This window comes from Atractosteus spatula, chromosome 6, assembly GCF_055471065.1.
Source record: "Atractosteus spatula isolate fAtrSpa1 chromosome 6, fAtrSpa1.hap1, whole genome shotgun sequence".
Classification (NCBI taxonomy): Eukaryota; Metazoa; Chordata; class Actinopteri; order Semionotiformes; family Lepisosteidae; genus Atractosteus; species Atractosteus spatula.
Window position 1 is genome coordinate 18,126,395 of NC_142711.1, and position 23,448 is coordinate 18,149,842.

At 45.0% G+C, this 23,448-nt stretch overlaps 7 non-coding genes across 7 annotated transcripts; 4 read left to right on the forward strand and 3 right to left on the reverse strand.

Annotated features, from left to right (window-relative positions):
• Positions 1–8,513: 8,513 nt before the first annotated feature.
• On the forward strand, positions 8,514–8,585 carry trnae-cuc (transfer RNA glutamic acid (anticodon CUC)). The gene has a single exon. It is a non-coding gene; the product is annotated as a tRNA-Glu (tRNA).
• Positions 8,586–9,213: 628 nt separating this feature from the next.
• On the forward strand, positions 9,214–9,284 carry trnag-ccc (transfer RNA glycine (anticodon CCC)). The gene has a single exon. It is a non-coding gene; the product is annotated as a tRNA-Gly (tRNA).
• Positions 9,285–10,089: 805 nt separating this feature from the next.
• On the forward strand, positions 10,090–10,161 carry trnae-cuc (transfer RNA glutamic acid (anticodon CUC)). Its single transcript has one exon. It is a non-coding gene; the product is annotated as a tRNA-Glu (tRNA).
• A 2,026-nt stretch (positions 10,162–12,187) lies between these two features.
• Positions 12,188–12,259, reverse strand: trnaa-ugc (transfer RNA alanine (anticodon UGC)). The gene has a single exon. It is a non-coding gene; the product is annotated as a tRNA-Ala (tRNA).
• Positions 12,260–12,481: 222 nt separating this feature from the next.
• Positions 12,482–12,569, reverse strand: trnay-gua (transfer RNA tyrosine (anticodon GUA)). The gene is given in 2 exon segments: positions 12,482–12,517; positions 12,533–12,569. It is a non-coding gene; the product is annotated as a tRNA-Tyr (tRNA).
• A 1,663-nt stretch (positions 12,570–14,232) lies between these two features.
• On the forward strand, positions 14,233–14,305 carry trnar-acg (transfer RNA arginine (anticodon ACG)). Its single transcript has one exon. It is a non-coding gene; the product is annotated as a tRNA-Arg (tRNA).
• A 1,660-nt stretch (positions 14,306–15,965) lies between these two features.
• On the reverse strand, positions 15,966–16,037 carry trnaq-cug (transfer RNA glutamine (anticodon CUG)). The gene has a single exon. It is a non-coding gene; the product is annotated as a tRNA-Gln (tRNA).
• Positions 16,038–23,448: the final 7,411 nt, after the last annotated feature.

The following is a 23,448-nucleotide window of genomic DNA, read 5'->3' on the forward strand; positions in this document are numbered from 1 at the left end:
AAGATCTTCAGAACTGAATATTTTCCCAGTGGGCAGTGATTCGTCAAATATACGTATATATCACGGCGAAAATTCGGCTATACGTATATATACGTCGCCGCGACTTATACTCAACGTTGAATTGCAATCGTAAAATCGACGACATTAATAAACGCATATATAACGTCAAAAACACATCTAACACAGTGCCTGAGGCTTTTTACTGTATATATCGGGTGTGCCGCAACTATACGGCAATCTGCATAGTGGACGAAGTAAATTATTTTCACAGTAATTAATTGATTTACTATAGTTTTACTATATTTATTATACACGTATAAATACATTTCTGTGAAAATAATTTACTTCGTCCACTATGCAGATTGCCGTATAGTCATGGTGATTGTGTCATTCGGTTGGAGCTGTTTGCTCTGAAAGAGTTTCACACAAAGTCAAACACCTTTACAACTTAAAACTCTTTTCCACCCATGATTTTCTATGGTGAGGAGAGGGTTGAACACGCAGAAGTCCACATTAGGGATCTTTAAAAAACTTTAAAAATTTATACATATTAAGATCACCTTGTTGCACTAGTCTGCCCTGCTTTAAAAGTAATTTCTAAGACATTTGTAAGATAATGATAATAAGATTAATTATTTTTAAAAGGTAATAAGATTCAAACCATCAGGAGGAAGAGAGTCAGACAGTGCCACTTGTCTGTCCACTGTATCATTACAGGCCTGTGTGGGCTTGAATTCCACATAGTCCCTTTGGCATCTATTCTGAATGATGGGTTTTTAAATGTCTAACTTATTATTATTATGGGCTGTGAGAGCCCATCAGATAAGAGATTCACTTATCACTTTATTCACAGTCAGACAAAAGGAAACTGATATAACTCTTTGCTGTGGACACCTACTGTATGAACCTCCCCTAAATCTCTAAATGGTCAGATTTCAATGAATGACAGCTAGTTTCACCTATCAGAGCGCTCCTTTCACATTGAGCGTTAGATCCCACTCACTCATTCTTTTTTTCTGTGGTTATTATTTGGATTCAGGTCCAGATACGTGACAGGAGTTTTTGCAGCTACTTAGTAAGAACATTGGGTTTTTGATACTTTGTGATTTAACAAGGTTTTACATTTACGATATGAGGTTTTTACTGTAAAAATTGCAAATAAGCAGTTTGTGATCTTTGAAAAGAGTGCATCTTTTTAATGTATAATCAGGAAAATAATCTTATAAAAATGAAGGAAAAGTTGTTTTGTTTCTTACGATCTATAGTTTGTGGTGCTGTCTTTCAATTTTCCTGCAAAAGTTGATTAAATCTACAAGTGAAGCTCTATATGCTTTCATTTATGAACTCAATGCTGGGTCATACATTTGTTTTTGTTTTTTTAAATAGTGATTTTAGTCTCAACAGAGCCTACAGTCCCGATTGTGCTGGGAGTCCTGTCTGTGATTGTGGTGGTTGTTTCTGCTGCACTGTGCTACTGGAAACATTTGAGAGACAAGAACAAAGAAGGTAAGAGTCTACAGTATTTTTTAGTGCATCCCTAATCGATAAGAGGATCTCATCCAGATGTTTCTTGGAAGAAGCCAGGACATCGGCTTCAATGACTGGCTCAGCAACACTGTCCCACACTCCCACCACCGTTTGTGTAAAGAAGCGCTACCTGATCACAGTTTTAAATGCTCTTCCACACACTGTCCACTTCTGTCCTTTGCTTGAGTTTTCACTGTTGAAAACAGAAGAATCCCTGGGTTGAGGGCTGAAGCTTGAGAATTTTGAACTCTCGTATCCGGTCCCCACTAGTCTTCTCAGTTCAACACCAGATATGTCCTGTTTCTTAGGAACCTCAGTGTAGAACATTCCTTTAAACTCTGACGTTCTCAGCACTGATCAGCAACATTATTAAAAAAATATGCAATATTCTAAATTAGGGACGGTAGAACGCTGGCCTGTGATTACTTCTCCTCTCTCTCACTGTGCCTCCTGTCCTGTTGCGTACGTTTATTACAGATTGATTCCCTCTTGTCTCCTCTCTCTCGCTGTGTTAAGGTCCTCACAGTGATGTCGTGTACGCTGACGTACAGCTCAGCTCCTCCCAGGCCCGGACTCCGGGGTCAGCTCCCAGCCCCAAGCCGGTGAGTCACTGTCTCTTTCCGACTGCTGTCCCGACTGGTAACCGACTGTCCTGCTCTCAGAGCTCAGTTTGACACTCCCTGACCTCTGCCATTGATGGGTTGAGGCAGCCCAGTCTCCTCTGGAACAGTGGGGCTGAGACTGAGAAGGGGTTTGATCCAGGCAGAGAAAGGTTGAGCCCAGGGGCCTGTTTCACACTCATTGGTGAAACAAGGACACAGGGTCACAATCAGAAACCAAAGGGGAATTAGTTTAGGATTAGTTTAAGATTTGCTCAGCTACAAAAAGCTACAAATAATAATTGCTTACACTTATATAGGTTTTTCTAGACACTCCACTCAAAGCGCTGTACAGGTAATGGGGACTCCCCTCCACCACCACCAATGTGCAGCCCCACATGGATGATGCGACGGCAGCCATATTGTGCTAGTACACTCACCACACACCAGCTCTCAGTGGGGAGGAGAGCAGGGTAATGAAGCCAATTCATAGATGGGGATTATTAGGAGGCCATGCTTGGTAAGGGCCAATGGGAAATTTGGCCAGGAGAGTGGGGTTACACCCCTGCTCTTTTCAAGAAACACCCTGGGATTTTTAATGACCACAGAGAGTCGGGACCTCGGTTTTACATCTCATCCAAAGGACAGCGCCTGTTTACAGTATAGTGTCCCCATCACTATACTGGGGCATTAGGACCCACATGGACAGCAGGGTGAGTGCCCCTGCTGTCCCCACTAACACCTCTTCCAGCTGCAACCTTAGTTTTTCGCAGGAGGTGTCCCATCCAGGTACTGACCAGGCTTACAACTGCTGAGCTTCAGTGGGTTGCAAGTTGTGAGTTGCAGAGCGATATGGCTACTGGCTTAATAAGCAGGATGGGTCAAATGGCCTCCTCTCATTTGCAGACAGTGCAATTAGTCTCCTGCTCTTTCTCCACGGACATGCCTGGTTATCGTTGACTGATGGAGCTCTAGTCCAGTCTTATCTTCCAGTCTCTGACAGGCCATAGTTGACGATCATGTGCTCATACTTTAGCTCCTGTGCTCGGTGTCTCACCCTGACTCTCTCTCGGCAGGATGCTGACGAGCCCTGTGTCTATGCTGTCATTAACACTTAATCGCCTGCCTCGCCCCACCTCATGGGGGTCCGGAAGATGACACTCTTCCTGGATCACCAAAGGTCAAAGGTCAAGGTCAGCATCTCCTGGTGCAGCACACCGGGTGTGGTCTCATGTCAAACTGCAGAGGACTCTGGGAGCCAGCGTGAGATCATATTGAGTGCCGTCCGCCAGCGAGGGGCCCAGTGGAAAATAGTCAGACTGGACAAGTGGTCGCCGCAGTCCCATTATTCCTAAAATGTGTGTCCTAAGCTTGGCCAAAGATCACAGTCGTTGAGTTTGAAACGCCGCTGCAACAGGAATGGTTCCCAGTGCACCACCCGTTCCAGAAACTGCAGGTCACTTTCAGACATTGTGGTAGACGTGCGCCTCTGGATTTTCTGTTTTCTCTGCAGCAGTGTGAGTCTAAAGCAGTAGTGCTTGAATTAGAGCATGGTAGTTTATCCACTACTTGTGACTTCTGTCAACATCCTTTCATTATTCTGCTTAAATAGCCACAGAGGCTGGAAACAGTAGTGGGACAGTAGTGCTGTTGTGCGAGATGTCGGTGATGTTATTGCTTCAGGCATTCCATCCTGAACAAGTCAATAAATGTCAAATTTATTTGTGTCCATTTTGGAAGTCCACAGAGCAGTGCAATAAATTATGCTTTATATTGTCATAAGCAACACATTTTTTTAGCATTTCACAAGGTATTGCACATGCAAGTAAACTCTAATATCCTCTAAATCCAAACATTACATTTATTTTCACAGCAGTGAAACCATTTTCTAAAAATTAAACATATTAATGAGACAACACTGGCCACAACAATAAAAGCACATACAGCCCTATCAGTCATTTTCATCAGCTTTTAGCCTCCAGATCAAAACACATCACAACAGGATACAAGAAACAAGACAACCTCTACTTCTGATCTGTATATTTTAAATCTTTAGATATAAAAACATTTTCCTGATGAGTTAGTATGAGAGATGCTTGATATCCAAATAACACACACTGCTAATTTGGCTAGGAAAGTCAGGACAGATGTGTAATGTTGCCATAGCCAAAATGTAAATGTAGTGGCTCTCTGAAGGCACCAGTTCTGTAGGGTTTGGGCATTTACTGTGACAATTATTAATTGTAGCAGTAAATCACAAAGTTGATTCTTGCGATGGCTTTAGAATCCAACCATGCGACATAACTCAAACAACGCACACACACAGGTATTAATACACGAGGATACATTTATTAATACATAGAATATGCATATAAACCTAACAGATCTTATCGAGAGGGTTATCAGAATACAAAAGATATATATTCATTCAGTTACAAAGAGTTACACATATCAAGAGGACATACGTTCAGTATATCATTCATTTAGACCGTTTCATAAATGAACTTGGTTATAACTTCTACATTAGATACTCAAAACAAGTACATAACTCTTAGGAATTAAATTGATATCAACTGGTTGGGATAACAATTGAATTCTCGAGCTGTAATGCATTGAAGTTGAATACTCATCCAATTTCTGGGGATTCATATCTCCTGCAGGCACAAAGAAACAGTTGCAGGCTGTTGCTGTCCAATCCGCGATCTATGGCTCGGTGCCAGGCTGTGCTGTGCAGCTTGCGACGGTGCGCTGCTGATGCTCACTGACCGGCTAGTTAGTGTTGGCTTTAACTAGCAAAGTTTGTGCACAGGAGAAAAGATGACTGTGAGTCCCAGCAATTCAGGAAGAGGACCGGTTCGTTCCTGATGAAGAGCTAGTTCTGAATAGTGATTCAGCTGTCCACAGTTCTAACCTGTTCACGAGGCCTGCTGCTGGTGCTAACCTCGGGTGGATCCTCTGGTTACTCTCTGGCAACCTCCGCTCTAGACTCTTAGAACAAAGGAAAGTTCTGGCACTCAGACACACTGGCCGTTCCGTGGTTGTCCGGGCTGAGTCTCAGGATGGTCAGGAGGCGCGCAGCGAGAATGTCCTGCCCTTGGGAGCCTTCTGCTCCTGGGCCGTCCTGCCCTGGAATTCTCCTTTGAATTCCCTTTAGAAAAGTTCACAGAATTCCACTGAATCTCACTGAATCTCCCAGGCTCTCTGTGTTGCCTGTTTTTACCTGGAGGAACTTCAGCTCATTCATTGGCTGAAACTTCCATGGGCATCAGAGTCCCACGTGGGTTACTCGGCCCTACCAGTCCCTGATTGGTTGATCAAGGTGAGATATGAGTCACTTACTCCTGACACTTAGGAATGCAGTCCAGATGTCCATTTGGCACTCCCTAGACAGATAGGCGCCAATGGATGACCATTGATCATGATAGCCAGGCTTAGCTAAGTGCATCCCCCTTTGGGAGCTGTCCTAGGAAACCTTAAATCAGCCTGCATGAATAGTTTCTCTGTGGCTGCACCACAGAGATGAACAGAGAAATGGGGCCTCATTTGGGAAGGCTCAGAACACTTAATTCTTCCTTATTAATAAGCCTCGACGCTACAGATGGCAGGGCATGACTTTATATAACCTCCTACGAACTTTGTTCTAGCAGTTTCAGATTTTTATCCAGTAGTAGACATATTGGAGAAGATTGCGAAAAAAACTGTATTCCTGCATGTGCTACACCTTGACTCTTGAAGTAACAAAATGATATGCGTTTGTTATTTTTTTTCTGCTCTTGTTTTGGATATTTCTTTCTAGAGTATAGAGTTTAAGAGTGTAGTACTGTATTCAGTGTGTACTGAGTAAGACAACAAAATCCAATGTTTCTGACTGGATGACCATGGGGTTCCCTTGGTTTCAAGTCCCCACCCAGGCCTGTGCTGTCAATACCTTCCAAGATAAAGCAAGATGTTTAAGGGCACACCCAATCTGGACAGAGATGGCCTCTGGAAAAGACGAATAATGGGAAACAGGTGTGAATGATACTCACTGAAGCTGAGCAGGAGAGAGGCCCCAGGGAACTTTTAGGGCATTGGTGTCAGCACATCCATGACCAGCTTACATGTCAAGGTGACTTTATAGGTAATGGGGATCCCCTCCACCACCCCCAGTGTGCAGCCCCCCCTGGATGATGCTCCAGTCTGCTCACACACACCAGCTCTCAGTGGGGAGGAGAGCAGAGTGATGAAGCCAGTTCAGAGATGGGGATTATTAGGAGGCCGTGATGGGTGAAGGCCAGGGGGAAATTTGGCCAGGACACCGGGGTAACTGTTTTTGAGAAATGCCCTGGGATTTTTTAATGACCACAAAGAGTCAGGACCTCGGTTTTACGTCTCATCTGAAGGACGGCGCCTGTTTACAGTACAGTGTTCCCGTCACTATACTGGGGCATTAGGACCCACATGGACCACAGGATGAGCGCCCCCTGCTGGCCCCACTAACACCTCTTCCAGCAGCAACTTTAGTTTTTCCCAGGAGTCTTCCATCCAGGTACTGACCAGGCTCTCTCCTGCTGAGCTCCAGTGGACTGCCAGCTGGGGGCTGCAGGGTGATATGGCTGCTGGCAATAAACTGGCACAGGGTGCTTGGCCACCACTGCACGGCTGAGGCGGCTGGCTCTTCAAAGCATCACCTCTTGCCAGTGGGTGACGGAGGCAGCAGGTACCCGATCTCCAGGGGTTAGGGGTCAGGCGCCCAGTTTTCCCAGTCCTCCACAGCACCAGGGAACGAGGGAGGGAAGACAGCAGCAGCCTCTGTCACAGCTCCCTCTGGCCAGCCCACCAGCCATCGTCATCACGCCCTCCAGGGGGAAACCGGGCTTGACCCTCAAACCCAAACTGGGGATGCCAGGGATTGAACGGGGGGCCTCATACATGCAAAGCATGCATTCTACCACTGAGCTACATCCCCGACTAACACCCTCATCACCTAATATAATAACCTTCGCCCTCCTCTTCCTCATCCCCTGCCCCACACTGACCGAGGCTCTGTGTCCAGTAAGGCTCCTGCTACATCACCATCGTCAAGCCATGATCTACTGCATGACATGGTCCACTCAGGGGCCCTTATTCATTAAAGAGAGATATCTGGGTGCCTTCGCCTTCCTCCTCCTCGCTCCCAGCACACAGACGCCCCTCCCTCCTCCAGCCGCCTGTTCCTGCTTCACCTCTCAGAAACCCTGACGCACTGGGAACCTTATCTACCTGTGCTCAAGCACCGACTGACTGATGGGTGAAAACTTGTGTACCTGTGAGGACAGGGGAGGGGAACAGGGCTGGAGGTATTCATGGCCGGGGAGCAGGAAACCAGGCCCTGACTGGAGCAGAGTGCTCAGGGTGCCGAGAGCTGACATTGTCCACCACTGTCCTCCTCCAGCTGCTTGTTCCTGCTCCATCACTCAGCAGCACTAACGCACTGGTGACCCAGAATACTGTACCTGTGCTCACGTAGGGATTGATCGTTGAGCACTTGTGCACCTGTGAGGTGAGGTTGCACACACATGGGATGGGTTTTTTTCAGCTGTGAAACGAATGAATTCCTCTTGTTTCACACGTCTCACATGATTGGTTTGTGTACCAGCTGCAGAGATCTGCAGGCACTGCTTTGCACATTCATTGTGCCTGACATTTACATTTCGTGTGGACACAATCAAAATGATCTAGTGATTTGCAAAGCATGCAGCAAAGAGAAGATGCATCTTTTGAGGAACAGGAGTTTTAAGCAATGACTCCTGTTCTAGGAAAACCTGTGTGGTGTGGCAATATCTGTACAGGGGGAGAGGAAAGAGATGAGAGAGACACAGAGGAAGAAGAAGGGGGTTGTCTCGAGCTGTGCTCTCAGGTTGTGATCAGGGGAGAGCTGTATCAGAGTAAACGAGTGTGAGACAGAGAGAGGAAGAGCAGGGTTATCTCGAGCTGAGCTCTCAAGTTGCAGTCAGGGTCTGGCAGGAGGAAGTCTGTCAGCCACGCTCTAGGGATGTGGTCAGGCGCAAAGGTGTGTCAGACTGAACGGTTCCTGGTTTCGCCCAGGCCAGAGGTATAGTCGTGGATCGACCAGTTGCTATAAGAGCTCTATGAAGCCGTAAGTGCCGCGTTCACCAGCTTCACTGAGCTGTGATTGTCCGCCCTTGCCCCGCTAGCAGAGTGCGCGCTATTATTGCTACATAGACTGAATGAGAATCCAGCAGATCGTATTTTCTCTTTCTTACACACAGCAGCTCTCAGTGTCGCTGCTGTCGCTACACAGACTGTAAAAGCGTGTCGATCGCTCTCTGTGTCCTATTAAGACCACCGGCGCGAATCCCAGTTACCGCTGTCTTCTCTTCACACACAGTGAGAATGCTAACTGTCTCCCTGGTGGTCTAGTGGTTAGGATTCGGCGCTCTCACCGCCGCGGCCCGGGTTCGGTTCCTGGTCAGGGAATGGTCTTCATTTTGTTTTGTTTTTTAAATCCGCTTAGGAGCAATGAACTTGAACAAAATGCACCTAATATTTTAATCCTGTTGAAACCTTTGTAACAGAGTGAATGAATGAATTTGTTTCTGTGTTTTTCACGCAGATTTCACGAGAACAGGGTAAGAACGTGAATAAAAATACATTCGTGTGGCAGTCTCTAATCTACGAATGCTGCTGTTTTGTTCCGGAAGTAATTTGTTTACAGTTCCTAAAACGAAAATAAAAGTCACAGCTCAGGTTCTACCGAGATTTGAACTAGGATCGCTGGATATCGAATCCAGAGTGCTAACCATTACACCATAGAACCAAGACTTAAGCATGTAAGCTACAGGTTCCCACTATGATCCTCTGCGTGTTCAACCTGTCTCCGTGAGACTCCGGTGTCTGTGTGACGTCGATGCTCCGCTGTAGCCGCTGTGCATCTGAGCCCCACAAACGGTTCCGTCCGCTTTCAGTCTCACAGACACGTCCGCACTCCCGCTTAACAATCACCGATCAATACCCATCGGGCTCCAGACACTCCGCTCCTGCGCTCTGAGTCATTTGTGAGAGGAAAGAGCGCTCAAGTAGTTGCGTTGAAACCCACTGTTCAGGTGCGCCAGTGGTGTAGTGGTATCATGCAAGATTCCCATTCTTGCGACCCGGGTTCGATCCCCGGCTGGCGCATAAAACCGTGGTTTCCTTTAAACCTTCACAAAGCAACGCAAAATATTGTTATTTTAATAACAATGGATTACGAATGCAGTTTATCGCAAGACTCTGGTGGACGGACACAGAGCCCTATCCAGCAGCTCTAGACGGTGCTCGGGGAAGCGCTTAGTCTGTTTCAGCACAGGGAGCGAGTATGAGCTCATTCCGGCTCGGTTACTGTCGGACTGACCAGCAGCTTCACAGGATTGTTACTGTTGGTCCGATACGCTGCTTCCATCTCACTAAGAACTCACACTAGAGAGCTCGGTTTGGAACGGGCTCACCCGAGAGGCAGAAAAGGACCGTTTGACTCGAGTCCTTGTATCTAAATACAAGAAAAAAATCTGTTTTACACACAAATATCATCAGCAGCATGTGAGCTCATGAAGAAAACTGTTTACTTGTGGGCGGATTCTCAGATGTGGGGTCTTCCCTTGTGCTCCTGCGTCAATTGTATCAATAAAGCGTCACTTTCCGTGGGGATCGGTCTCTCAGACACGTCCGGACTCGCTGTCAGCCATCTCCCTGGGTGCTGAGAGAACGAGCTCCTAAAATCTGAAAGCGAAAATAAACCGCGGAAAAATAATCCCTCAAACACCTTCGAGTCTCAATATGCAAAACAAAGTCTTTGTACCAAACAGATCTTATTTTCACTTTCTTACACAGAGCAGCTCTCAGTGTCGCTGCTGTCGCTACTCAGATTGTAAAAGCGTGTCGATCGCTCTCGCTAATCCCAGTTACCGCTGTCTTCTCTTCACACACAGTGAAAGATCCGACCGTCTCCCTGGTGGTCTAGTGGTTAGGATTCGGCGCTCTCACCGCCGCGGCCCGGGTTCGATTCCCGGTCAGGGAAGAGTCGCCTTTTCCTCCCTTTGTTATCATCACAGCCTCCCTGGAGATAAAATCGAACACATTTTGAAACCTTTGGAAAGCCAATGTTGCTGTGCCAATTTGTGGATTACGTTTGCACACTTTACCGATAGATAATACTTTCTTACTTTCGGTACTGCCTATACGGCAGTGAAGTGTGGGGTCCCCTCACAGACCGGGCGTACACTCAATGGGACAAACACCCAACAGAAACTCTGCACATGAAGATCTGTAGAAACATCCTCCGTGTGCAGAGAAAAACACCTAACAACGGGTGCAGGCCGAATTAGACCAGTACCCACTATTGATAAACATACAGAAAAGAGTATTAAAGTATTGGCTACACCTAAAAAACAGCGACCAAAATTCACTCCACCACAAAGCCCTGCTGAGCCAAGAGCTGAGCCCAAAACAGAGCCCCCTGAGCCAGCAAGTCTTGAGGCTCACTAGCCCGAGCCACATCAACACTGGCCAGCATCAGGACAGCACTGCTAGAGCACCACAACTCAGACTCAACCACATCACAGCACAGACTTTACTTTACTTTTATTTTATGTTTTGCTCCATGTTAATTTTATTATTTTTATTTGCTTTAGCAACACTGATTGTACCCATCGGTCATGCTAATAAAGCACCTTGAATTGAATTGAATTAATAGCGTTTCGCGCAGGCTAGTAACTGACTAGTAACTAGTAGTTAAACCCTCGCTACCAGGCTGCTGCACGCCTGACTTGTACATATCTGTGAAAACCCTCCCATGTGTTTTTCTATTTTTTTAGGAAATAAACTGTTAAAAGGGAGTCCTGTGTGAGCTCCTCCTGCGCGCACCGGTGACTGCACACGATCAACTGTAAATCTGACAGAACTGGGAGGGATCCGCTGACGTCACCACAGCCTGGCAGAATAGGGACTGTGACGTTGGCGCCGTCAGGAAGTCGAGCAGTGCATTGTGGGAGTTGTAGTTAATAAAACACGGCTACGTCTGTGAGCAGCTATAGCCAGTTCTAATACCCGGCTTCCCGTAAGACAGGGTTACAAGTGCCCAAAAAAAAAACGGCAACACAAAGAAAAATGAGACAGAAATGCTGTGACATGAAATACATCTTCCACACTATTTATTGTGCAGCATTTCTATAGATAACGACCTGAAATGCGTGATTGCTCCCAGAAGTTTTTCATGAAGAAGAAAGCCTGTGTATTTCCCGCAATGTGGGGAAAAAGAATAGTTTTCACCAGGCCGCCCTCCACAGAACATTCTACTGTCGTGGTGTTTTTAAGATTTTAGAAAATTCACAAAAAAGTCTCATCAAGAGCTCAACACGCGCTCTCCCCTCAGCGCTGCCCTCTTCCCTAACAACAGATTATTATGAGAACCTATTTCCATTTTGAACACTTTTCACGTGTGACGCTTTTCTGTGTTACTGTTTTTTGATCGTGCACTCATTTTTTGTGTTGCCGTTTTTTCTCTGAGTACTATTTTTAGTTTGTGCACTCTTTTTTGTTTCTGTGTTTGGCACTTCTGGGTCACCGTACGTTTATGACCGACATAATAATGTAATGGAAAAATGCGATTCGAATACCTCAATTGATTTATGAAGAGAAACGATCAAGCCTAAGTCTTTTTGGGGCTTTTGTTCTCCTACATTACCTTTGCTTACTGCCCTGTCTTTCTCACTGCTGAAGAAGGCTCCACGGCCGAAACGTTGTGTTTTTTCTTCTCTTTTCAGCATGGAATAAACCCATTGCTTGTTGCAATTAGTGTTTCGTCAGTCATTGCTGGCAGACAGGAGCAGTGGAACGCAGAGCCCTATCCAGCAGCTCTAGACGGTGCTCGGGGAAGCGCTAAGTCTGTTTCAACACAGGGAGCGAGTATGAGCTCATTCCGGTTCGGTTACTGTCGGACTGGGCATTTGAAGCTCTTTGGATCGCAACGTGAAAAAAAAACTGCCTACAGCGTGCGTCTTACCCAGTGTAGGAAGAGTAGATATCATATTTAGCAAAAGCGTTTTTGGAGATGCCGGGGATTGAACCCGGGGCCTCATACATGCAAAGCATGCGCTCTACCACTGAGCTACATCCCCGACAAGCGCTCAATGTCTTCGGCTGTTTGATAGAGTCTGTGATTACCAGTCACTGACTGCAGCTCTCTGTCAAGACGTGTGACGAGTTTTTAACGGTAAAAACAGGACATTCACACGTCAGTACAATAAACACGGATAACTTTTGCTTCAGCCTTTATTGAGCTTTCGATCAACCTCTGATATTTTTAATTTTCGATGTCAGAAAACAATAAGACAACGCCTTCCTTCGAGCCGGATTCGAACCAGCAACCTAAGGATTCCCAGCGGTTTCCACTACAGTCCTCCGCTCTACGAACTGAGCTATCGAAGGGACACCAAGCATCTCTTTTCTCACACATTCAGCCCAAATTCGCATTTCGACGTTAGGTTTTGGAAAACGGAGTATGTTGCAATTAACAGGTATTTCTTTCCAAGTAACACACTGGGGATGATGAAACAATGACGCCGCGGAAACTAAAAAGCAAGCAGAAACGGTAATTCTGCGATTCATCCAAGTATTAACATTGGGAATAGAGAGGGGAAACGCGAATCTCCCGGACTCCCAGTATGAGGTGCGGGAGCGACAGGCGTCAACAGTAAAGCAGCAAGCATGGGAATTCAAATTTCATACTTAATACAAGGACTCAAAATCAAAACCAAATCCAAATAATAAAGTCAATTGAAAACTTAACGTTTAATAACGCAGAATACCCTTATATCGACAAAGAGGCTTTACTTATATTTTCATTTATTTTTGAATTACAAAGCTGACGGAGCAGTCGTTGACATTCAAACACATGCAAAAAGATTATTTGGTGTATTTTAACAGAAACGCCTTTCTTACTTTAAAAATAACATTAAAATGCCTGGCACATTTAATAATCAGTCGGTTAATTTGTAGGCCATAATTATTACTTTCTATGTCTCGTGTTAAGATATAACTGCCTGGCAGTGTAATGATATTTTTAAAGCAAAGAAAGTCTCCTGTAAACAATGGAAGCTGTAATAAAGGCAAAGGGTGGACACACTAATCAATTAAAGATCTGACATTATATTTAGTTGTGGATGCTTTTGTGTAATTTTCTGTTAAATATATGTTTCCTGGAAGAATTTCTGACATTGAAAAATCAAGTAATTGCACTTAATGACCATTTTGACTGGAAATTAAATAAACGAAAGGGTAGTCTCTGACTTTTCACAGTACTGAAAGTGCTGTTAATATCTACAGTAGGTCAGTGGGAGTTAGTTATAATAGACATGAACACATTCTGTTAACTACCTTTTCTTCCTTCATTTTTTCGATAGTGGACTCTGGAATGTCCCTCTCCCTGAGGAAATCCATAAGATCCTCCATCCTGCAATTGTGGCCTAGGAAGCACACGTGGGACATTGATTAGTTAGCATAGTGTAATTATCTAGCCTACTGGTAATCCACTGAAGCTCAGCAGCTGTGAGTCTAGTCAGTACCTTGATGGGAGACTTCCTGGGAAAAACTAAGGCTGCTGCTGGAAGAGGTGTTAGTGGGGCCAGCAAGGGGTGCTCACCCTGCGGTCCATGTGGGTCCTAATACCCCAGTATAGTGATGGAGACCCTATACTGTAAACAGGCGCCGTCCTTCGGATGAGACGTAAAACCGAGGTCCTGACTCTCTGTGGTCATCAAAAAAACGCAGGGCTTTTCTTGAAAAGAGTAGGGGTGTAACCCTGGCATCTAAAGTCTGGAAGCTGTGACAGCTGTATTAGGTTTTGGAAGAAAACGGCGTTTCTTTGATGTCGAAATCAAGCGGAATTTGAACGTGACACAAGCGCACAAGTAATTAGTCTTTCGTCAAAGTCATTGCTGGCAGACAGGAGCAGTAAAAGATATTAGGAGATGTTATTTTAAAAGACAAAATGTAGAAAACACCTGTATCCAAGTCAGAAAAATTGGAGCGGGGCGATGCCGTACTAGTAGCGGCGCTGAGCTCACAGTGGTGCGGTGCGGCTGTGGCAGCGGGGCCAGTGGCGCAATGGATAACGCGTCTGACTACGGATCAGAAGATTGTAGGTTCGACTCCTGCCTGGCTCGTGTGTCTTTTAAACACATCGGGCTTCTCTCTAGCATATTGCCTTCTGTTCATTGTTAGTAGCCTTAGCTAATCAAGGCCCGTATCGCCACCAAGAATGATCCAATCACAGCATCCGCTCTCATTCTTGATAGTTTTCTCCAATCGCAGCGCTCCCTGCTGCCAAGTGCCGTGCTGGGAGTTTAATGTAGTTTAATCAGCAGCATGTGAGCTCATGAAGAAAACTAAGTTTACTTGTGGGCGGATTCTCACATATGGAGTCTTCCCTTATGCTCCTGCGTCAATTGTATCAATAAAGCGTCACTTTCCGTCTTTCAGACACGTCTGAACTCGCTCTCCACCATCACCCTACAGTGCTGAGAGAACGATCTCCTAAAATCTGAAAGCGAAAATAAACCACGGAAAAATAATCCTTCAAACACCTTCGAGTCTCAAACCGTCTCACTATGCAAACAAATCTTAGTTCCAAGCAGATCTTATTTTCTCTTTCTTACACACAACAGTTCTCAGTGTCGCTGCTGTCGCTACACAGACTGTAAAAGCGTGTCCCAGAGCGCAGAGCAGAGTGTCTGGAGCCCGATGGTTATTGATCGGTGATTGTTAAGCGGGAGGGCGGACGTGTCTGTGAGACCGAAAGCGGACGGAACCGATTGTAGCGCTGAGATGCACAGCAGCTACAGCAGAGCATCGACGTCACAGATACTGTAGTCTCACTCAGACGGGTTTAACATGCAGAAGATCAGAGCGGGGATCTGGAGGATAGCTTTTTAACTCTCGGTTCCATGGTGTAATGGTTAGCCTTCGGGGCTTTGAATCTCGCGATCTGCGTTCAAGTCTCGGTGGGATCTGAACAGTGTATGATTGAGGATCCAGAGTCGAGTTCAGGTAGCTTGCTTGATGAAAGCAGCTCTTTTCCAAATCTGATCTGCTCGCCCAACACGGTTTGCTTTCCTGCTGAAAGAGAGAAGCAGAGTAAGGAAAAACTATTTCAAACTGCTCAACTGAGTGAAACAACAATAACATGGCCTAAGTTTAGACTAATAAAAGAGAGAACTAAAGTCTGGAAGCTGTGACAGCTGTAAAGTCATTGCTGGCAGACAGGAGCAGTAAAAGATGTTCAGAGATGTTATTTTAAAAGACAAAATGTAGAAAACAAGTTAGAAAAGCTGGAGATGGGTTAAGATAAGTTGCTGTGTTGCTGGTGTTTATAGACCACTTCCTACTCCCAGACCAGGACAGCGCAGCGCAGTGCTGGACAGGAATACGTCTCACTCACCAACAACCAAAAATGTGTGCCTCTCCAAGAAGTTGAAATTCCGCTTGATTTCCAATTCAAAGAAAAACCGGTTTCTTCCAAAAACACCATAAAGCTGTCATTTCCCAGGCTCTGCTTCTCTCTTTTAGTGGTAAAGCAGACTTTATTGGGCGAGCAGATCAGAGAGGCGGGAAGGAGCTTCCTTCATCCAACACAGAACCTGAACCTGACTCTGGTATCGTAAAAACACACCTGTAATAAAGCAAACAAAGCCGAAATAAGGAGGAAAATCTCGTACTTAAGTTCAGGAAGTGATCGCTGCTAACCTAACGATACATGAAAGGTTTGAAGTACACATGTAAGATTAACAAAATGCTCACCGAGTAGTAAGAGCGAGCTGAAAAGACAGGTCCCACCGAGATTTGAACTCGGATCGCTGGATTCAGAGTCCAGAGTGCTAACCATTACACCATGGAACCGAGACATTGAGTAGCAGCAGTAGGACACAGAGCCCTATCCAGCAACTCTAGACGGTGCTCTGGGAAGCTCTAAGTCTGTTTCAGCACAGGGAGCGAGTATGAGCTCATTCCGGCTCCCAGCAGCAGGGACGTGCGGAGCGGGGGGCTACAGTGGCCCGAGCCTTTGCCCTTATTGGCTCAAGTGCCCTTTTCTGCTTGTGGAAAAAAAAAGTCCAACCAATTTGATTATTTTCGTCACTCGACGATTCTGCTTCTGTATTTAGCACGGATCTCCCGTTAGAAAAAAACATCTTTGACCTAATTGATCTCACCCGAGCAAAAGTGCCCGCCTCCTGTTCGTTGTAGAAAGCAGGAAAAAAAGCAGCGATAAGCAATGGAGGCTACTACACCTTTCTTGTGTTTAAGAAAGACTATTTTCATTCATCCATTCCAAGTTTGCAAACCGACGAACTCGCCACGTTATTGTCTGCTACATACCTAGCTAGATTTGAGATTTCCTTCAGACGGTTTAGTTAAATGAGTAGACAAGCCAGTCGTTTTGTATTTGATATATACAGCTGCCATGCATATTCTTTGTTGTATAAATATGGTTCAATCACAGAAACAGGAGAGCAGGTCTTCAGAAAAAAAAGAGAAAGAATTTAGGGAGGCAGCTAAAGGGAGTACATCGCTTCATAACTGGGTCACAACTGGCGGCAGACGAACAGGTAAGTGGTCATCAAGAGGTCCAGTTCCTTCTTCTACATGCTACGTTCGCCTCAATAACACAAGATTCCTGTTTGGAACGGACTCGCTCGAGAGAGAGAAAAGGACCGTTGAACTCGAGTCCTTGTATCTAAATACAAGAAGACAATCTGTTTTACACGCCAATATCACCAGCAGCATGTGAGCTCCTGAAGAAAACTAAGTTTACTTGTGGGCGGATTCTCACATGTGGGGTCTTTCCTTGTGCTCCTGCGTCAATTGTATCAGTAAAGCGTCACTTTCCGTGGGGATCGGTCTCTCAGACACTTCCCGACTCGCTGTCAGCCATTTCCCTGGGTGCTGAGAGAATGATCTCCTAAAATCTGAAAGCGAAAATAAACCACGGAAATATTATCCTTCAAACACCTTCGAGTCTCAAACCGTCTCGCTATGCAAGCAAATCTTAGTTCCAAGCAGATCTTATTTTCTCTTTCTTACACACAGCAGCTCTGAGTGTCGCTGCTGTCGCTACACAGACTGTAAAAGCGTGTCGATCGCTCTCTGTGTCCTACTAAGATTACCGGCACGAATCCCAGTTACAGCTGCCTTTCTCTTCACACACAGTAAGAGACCTGACCGTCTCCCTGGTGGTCTAGTAGTTAGGATTCGGCGCTCTCCACCGCGGCCTGGGTTCGACTTCAGGTCAGGGAAGAGTCTCCTTTTCCTTCCTTTCTGTCATTACAGCTTCACTGGACACTGAAGATCCGTAGCTTCTTCTTCTTTTTCTTTTTCACAGCCTTAGTCCCAGACTGTCCTGGGGTCAGCTGCTTTGGTTGCTCTTCTCCACTTGTCTCTGTCGAGCACATCTTCCTCACTCACTTCACATACCTCCATATCTTTTCTCACACAATCTATCCATCTCTTTCTAGGCCTGCCTCTTCCCCTGTTACCTTCCACCTCAAATTCCATTACCCTCTTTGTTACTTCCTCAACGTCCCTCCTCATGATATGTCCATACCACCGTAACCTTGCCTCTCGCATCTTCTCAACTACATCCACCACCCTACATCGTCTACGGATTTCTTCATTTCTGATCTTCTCCTTCATTGAAATCTGCAGAATCCATCTCAACATCCTCATTTCAGTTCTTCTCATCAAGTTCTCTTCCTTCATTCCAACTTCCAAGCATTCAGCTCCATATAGTGGTACAGGTCTAATCACAGTCTTGTACATTTTGCACTTTAACTTTCTAGGAATTTTCCTGTCACAGATTATTCCAGTTATTTCCCTCCACTTGTTCCATCCAGCTTTCACTCTTTGTTTTACTGCCTCCAGTGTTTCTCCTCCCTTTACCAGTTTTATTCCAATGTATTTAAAGCCATCAACCTGTTTCAGTTTTCCTCCATTTGTCTCCTCAACATTGGTCATAGTATCTCCTCTTCTCTCCATTACCATTATTTCAGATTTTTCTGCATTCATTTTCAGTCCACCCTTTTTCAGACTCCTCTGCCATTTGAACACTTTCTCCTGTAGTTCTACTTCTGAATCTGCCATCAGTGCCACATCATCAGCAAAGATGAGTTCCCAAGGCACTTCTGTTCTTACCTCCTCTGTCAGTGTGTCAATAATGTTTATAAAAAGGAAAGGACTTAGTGCTGATACTTGGTGTACTCCAACTGTGATTTCAAACTCTTTTGTCTCTCCCCGTTATGTGACCACCTTCGTAGTTGAATCTCTATAGGTTTTATTCCTAGAACATCTTCATATTAAAGTATCCGAAAGCAACTGTAGCGCTTCCCCGAGCACCATCTAGAGCTGTTGGATAGGGCTCGGCGTCCTACTGCTCCTGTCTGCCAGCAATAGCTTTGACTAAAGCCTAATTCCTTGTGCGCTTCCTTCTGGCAACGACCGGCGAAACTGCAGTAAGCACAGGTTGAAAACATCCGCTGGTTCAAATCAAATCAAAGTTTATTTATCAAATGCACAACAATACAGCGTGCTGCAGTAGTTGCTGGCAATGAAATGTCTTTTCTGCGGGCTCACAAAAATCACAAGAATCACAAAATTAAGGTTACGAAAATAAGGTTACATAATAATAGAAAATAATGTAATAAAATATTGGTTGCTAAAAAAACAGATTTTTTTCGGATGGAACCGTTTGTAGGGCTCAGATGTACAGCGGCTACCGCAGAGCATCAGCGTCACACAGACACCGGAGTCTCACTCAGACAGATTGAACACGCAGAAGATCACATTATCACATCATCACAGAATTTCATGGTGACACATAGAAGGTGAAAAGCGCACAAGTAATTAGTCTTTCATCAAAGCCATTGCTGGCAGATAGGAGCAGTAAAAGACATTAGATGTTATTTTAAAAGACAACATGTAGAAAACACCTGTAAGCAAGTTAGAGAAATCGGAAGAGCGGTTGGTAGAGCGGAGGACTGTAGCGGAAACCGCTGGGAATCCTTAGGTCGCTGTTTCGAATCCGCCTTGAAGGAAGGCGTTGTTCTGTTGTTCTCTGATATCGAAATTAAAAAGAGCGAATCTCAGAGGTTCATCGAAAGCTCAATAACGGCTGAAGCAAAAGTTAACGGTGTTAATCTGTTGATACCAGCAGTAACTTCGAACCTGTTACTGCCAAAATAAAGCTACGGTGCCTTATCGGGAGTAGCAAAAGAAGTTCTCGATGATATGTCAAGATGTAAAAGGGGAAAAACCCCCAGCCTCATGGACCAGCAGCAACCCTCATTGTATAAGGCTGTTGTTTTGTTGTTTTGTTATTTTTAAAGTAAGAACGGCGTTTCTTTTAAAATACGCCAGATAGTCTTTTTGCATGTGTTTGAATATCAAGGACTGCTTCCTCTGCTTTGTAATTCAAAAATGGATAAAAATACAAGTAAAGCCTCTTTGTCGCTATGAGGGCGTTTTGCGCTATTACATGTTCGGTGTTGTTACGGATTCGGCCAGTGAAACCGAAACCAAGTAATGAACCCACTTGCAGGAGCCGATAGAGACAAGTCGTGATCCAAATACCGTAGACGAAGGAGAGAGCCGAGAGTCCAGGGGAAGCCAGAGATCCAAACTGGGAGAGAGCAATCGAAGCCGAGCCGTAATCCAAAAAACGTAGTAAAAGGGGAGAAACCAAAGTCGGAACCAGAACAGTACGAAAAGTTAGAGGGCGTAGCGCAACTAAGTAGCTCGAAAGGAAAACCAATACTGAGCGAGGAGGTAGGGAAAGACTAATGCTTAAATATAAGAAGAGACGGAGGTGTGGTGGTGAAAGCGTACACTGATAGGTAGACTAATGAACTAAGTCTACGCCTTCTTCTGCCTTTTTCGTTGCCGGGAGGCAGGGATCGTAACAGGTGTTCTATTGAAGTGGTTTTGATTTTGAGTCCTTGTACTGATTGTTTTTTTGTGTGTGTCCGCCGTGACACAGTAGCGTTCAGCAGCCTAAGTAATTGTTGCTTAACCTCTGTGTGTGTGAGAGAGAGAGACAGTATGTATCATAAGGTTCCGCTAATTCTGCTGATTATACCGATCGAGGATTGCATTGTAAATTGGAGGGTGAGCACAAAGAGGTTCTTAAGCTTCCCCTGCAAACTTATTAAAAGGTTTGGAATGCATGAATAACATTAAGATAATACTGACGGATAGATGCGAGTGTGCATTTTACAGATAACTATTCAGATCGCCTCTAAAGATCTTTGGTTTTAAGTTTCTAAGGCACGTTTTCCTTTTCTTTCCGTACCGTGACACGCTGTTGCCAAACGTTTAACTGTGGGATACCATCGCGACAAGCCCTCCGCAGCATGTCATGATAGGGACCCCATGTACAGTATATCGCATGTATATCGAGGCAGTGTATATCACGACTGGCGCCTTGCTTCCATGCAACCCTGATAGCGCTGTCGCAACAAAGGTCTTATATCCGGACATGCTATACCCAGATAGGACGTGTAGCGATATATGGACTTTGTGTCGCGACATGGGGTCAGCATATCCTGTCAGGGTATGTCCTATCGCAACATATGGACTCCATGTCGCGACATGAGGGCAGGGCACTTTTGTTGGGGTATTTCATATCGCAATATGAGGGCTCTATGTCCCGACGTAGGGGCAGGGCACTCTTGTCGGGGTATGTCGTATCGCGATATGCGGGCTTCATGTCGCGACATGGGGGCGGGGCACTTTTGTCGGGGTATATCATATTGCGATATGCGGGCTTCATGTCGCGACATGCGGGCGGGGCACTTTTGTCGGGTAAGTCATATCGCGATATGCGGTCTCCATGTCGTGACATGGTGCGGGGGCGTTTTGTCGAGGTATGTCATATCGTGATATATGGACTTAATGTCACGAGTGGCGCCATGACAGTGGTGGGCCAGTCGCAATGGGTATCGCGATGTGATCGTGATGCCCGCACTCCTATCGTGACATGCTATCGGAGTCGTGACCTCGCTGTGGATGCCATGATGTTCTTTGTCTGCTATTCACTTTTGACCTCATTGCGACTTCTCTTCGAATGATCAGTAATTGGAAACCAATGCATGTGTTACTGTGTATACAGCGTGCTCCGAACACTGACACAGTTACAAAGTGCACAGCTGCTGAAGTCACAATCCCACTGTTCACACTCCCTGCCCCCTTGGTTGTTAGTATATAATTCATCTCAGGATCTCATACATGGCTGGGCAGCTTGATCCACACCTCCACCACTTTTTTTGTAAAGAAGTGCCTCTGTTCTCTGTTTGAAATGGGTCATTCAGACAAACAGAAATTGAATGATAATTTATACATATTAAGTTCAACTTGTTGCACTAGTCTGTCCTGCTTTAAAAGTAATTTCTAAGACATTTGTAAGATGATGATAATAAGATTAATTATTTTTAAAAGGTAATAAGATTCAAACCATCATGAGGAAGAGAGTCAGACAGTGCCACTTGTCTGTCCACTGTATCATTACAGGCCTGTGTGGGCTTGAATTCCACATAGTCCCTTTGGCATCTATTCTGAATGATGGGTTTTTAAATGTCTAACTTATTATTATTATGGGCTGTGGGAGCCCATCAGATAAGAGTTTCACTTATCACTTTATTCACAGTCAGACAAAAGGAAACTGATAGAACTCTTTGCTGTGGACACCTACTGTATGAACCTCCCCTAAATCTTTAAATGGTCAGATTTCACTGAATGACAGCTAGTTTCACCTATCAGAGCGCTCCTTTCACATTGAGCGTTAGATCCCACTCACTCATTCTTTTTTTCTGTGGTTATTATTTGGATTCAGGTCCAGATACTTGACAAGAGTTTTTGCAGCTACTTAGTAAGAACATTGGGTTTTTGATACTTTGTGATTTAACAAGGTTTTACATTTACGATATGAGGTTTTTACTGTAAAAATTGCAAATAAGCAGTTTGTGATCTTTGAAAAGAGTGCATCTTTTTAATGTATAATCAGAAAAATATATCTTATAAAAATGAAGTTAAAGTTCTTTTGTTTCTTACGATCTATAGTTTGTGGTGCTGTCTTTCAATTTTCCTGCAAAAGTTGATTAAATCTACAAGTGAAGCTCTATATGCTTTCATTTATGAACTCAATGCTGGGTCATAAATTTGTTGTTTTTTTTTTAAATAGTGATTTTAGTCTCAACAGAGCCTACAGTCCCGATTGTGCTGGGAGTCCTGTCTGTGATTGTGGTGGTTGTTTCTGCTGCACTGTGCTACTGGAAACATTTGAGAGACAAGAACAAAGAAGGTAAGAGTCTACAGTATTTTTTAGTGCATCCCTAATCGATAAGAGGATCTCATCCAGATGTTTCTTGGAAGAAGCCAGGACATCGGCTTCAATGACTGGCTCAGCAACACTGTCCCACACTCCCACCACCGTTTGTGTAAAGAAGCGCTACCTGATCACAGTTTTAAATGCTCTTCCACACAGTGTCCACTTCTGTCCTTTGCTTGAGTTTTCACTGTTGAAAACAGAAGAATCCCTGGGTTGAGGGCTGAAGCTTGAGAATTTTGATCTCTCGTATCCGGTCCACACTAGTCTTCTCAGTTCAACACCAGATATGTCCTGTTTCTTAGGAACCTCAGTGTAGAACATTCCTTTAAACTCTGACGTTCTCAGCACTGATCAGCAACATTATTAAAAAAATATGCAATATTCTAAATTAGGGACGGTAGAACGCTGGCCTGTGATTACTTCTCCTCTCTCTCACTGTGTTAAGGTCCTCACAGTGATGTCGTGTACGCTGACGTACAGCTCAGCTCCTCCCAGCCCCGGACTCCGGGGTCAGCTCCCAGCCCCAAGCCGGTGAGTCACTGTCTCTGTCCGACTGCTGTCCCGACTGGTAACCGACTGTCCTGCTCTCAGAGCTCGGTTTGACACTCCCTGACCTCTGCCATTGATGGGTTGAGGCAGCCCAGTCTCCTCTGGAACAGTGGGGCTGAGACTGAGAAGGGGTTTGATCCAGGCAGAGAAAGGTTGAGCCCAGGGGCCTGTTTCACACTCATTGGTGAAACAAGGACACAGGGTCACAATCAGAAACCAAAGGGGAATTAGTTTAGGATTAGTTTAAGATTTGCTCAGCTACAAAAAGCTACAAATAATAATTGCTTACACTTATATAGGTTTTTCTAGACACTCCACTCAAAGCGCTGTACAGGTAATGGGGACTCCCCTCCACCACCACCAATGTGCAGCCCCACATGGATGATG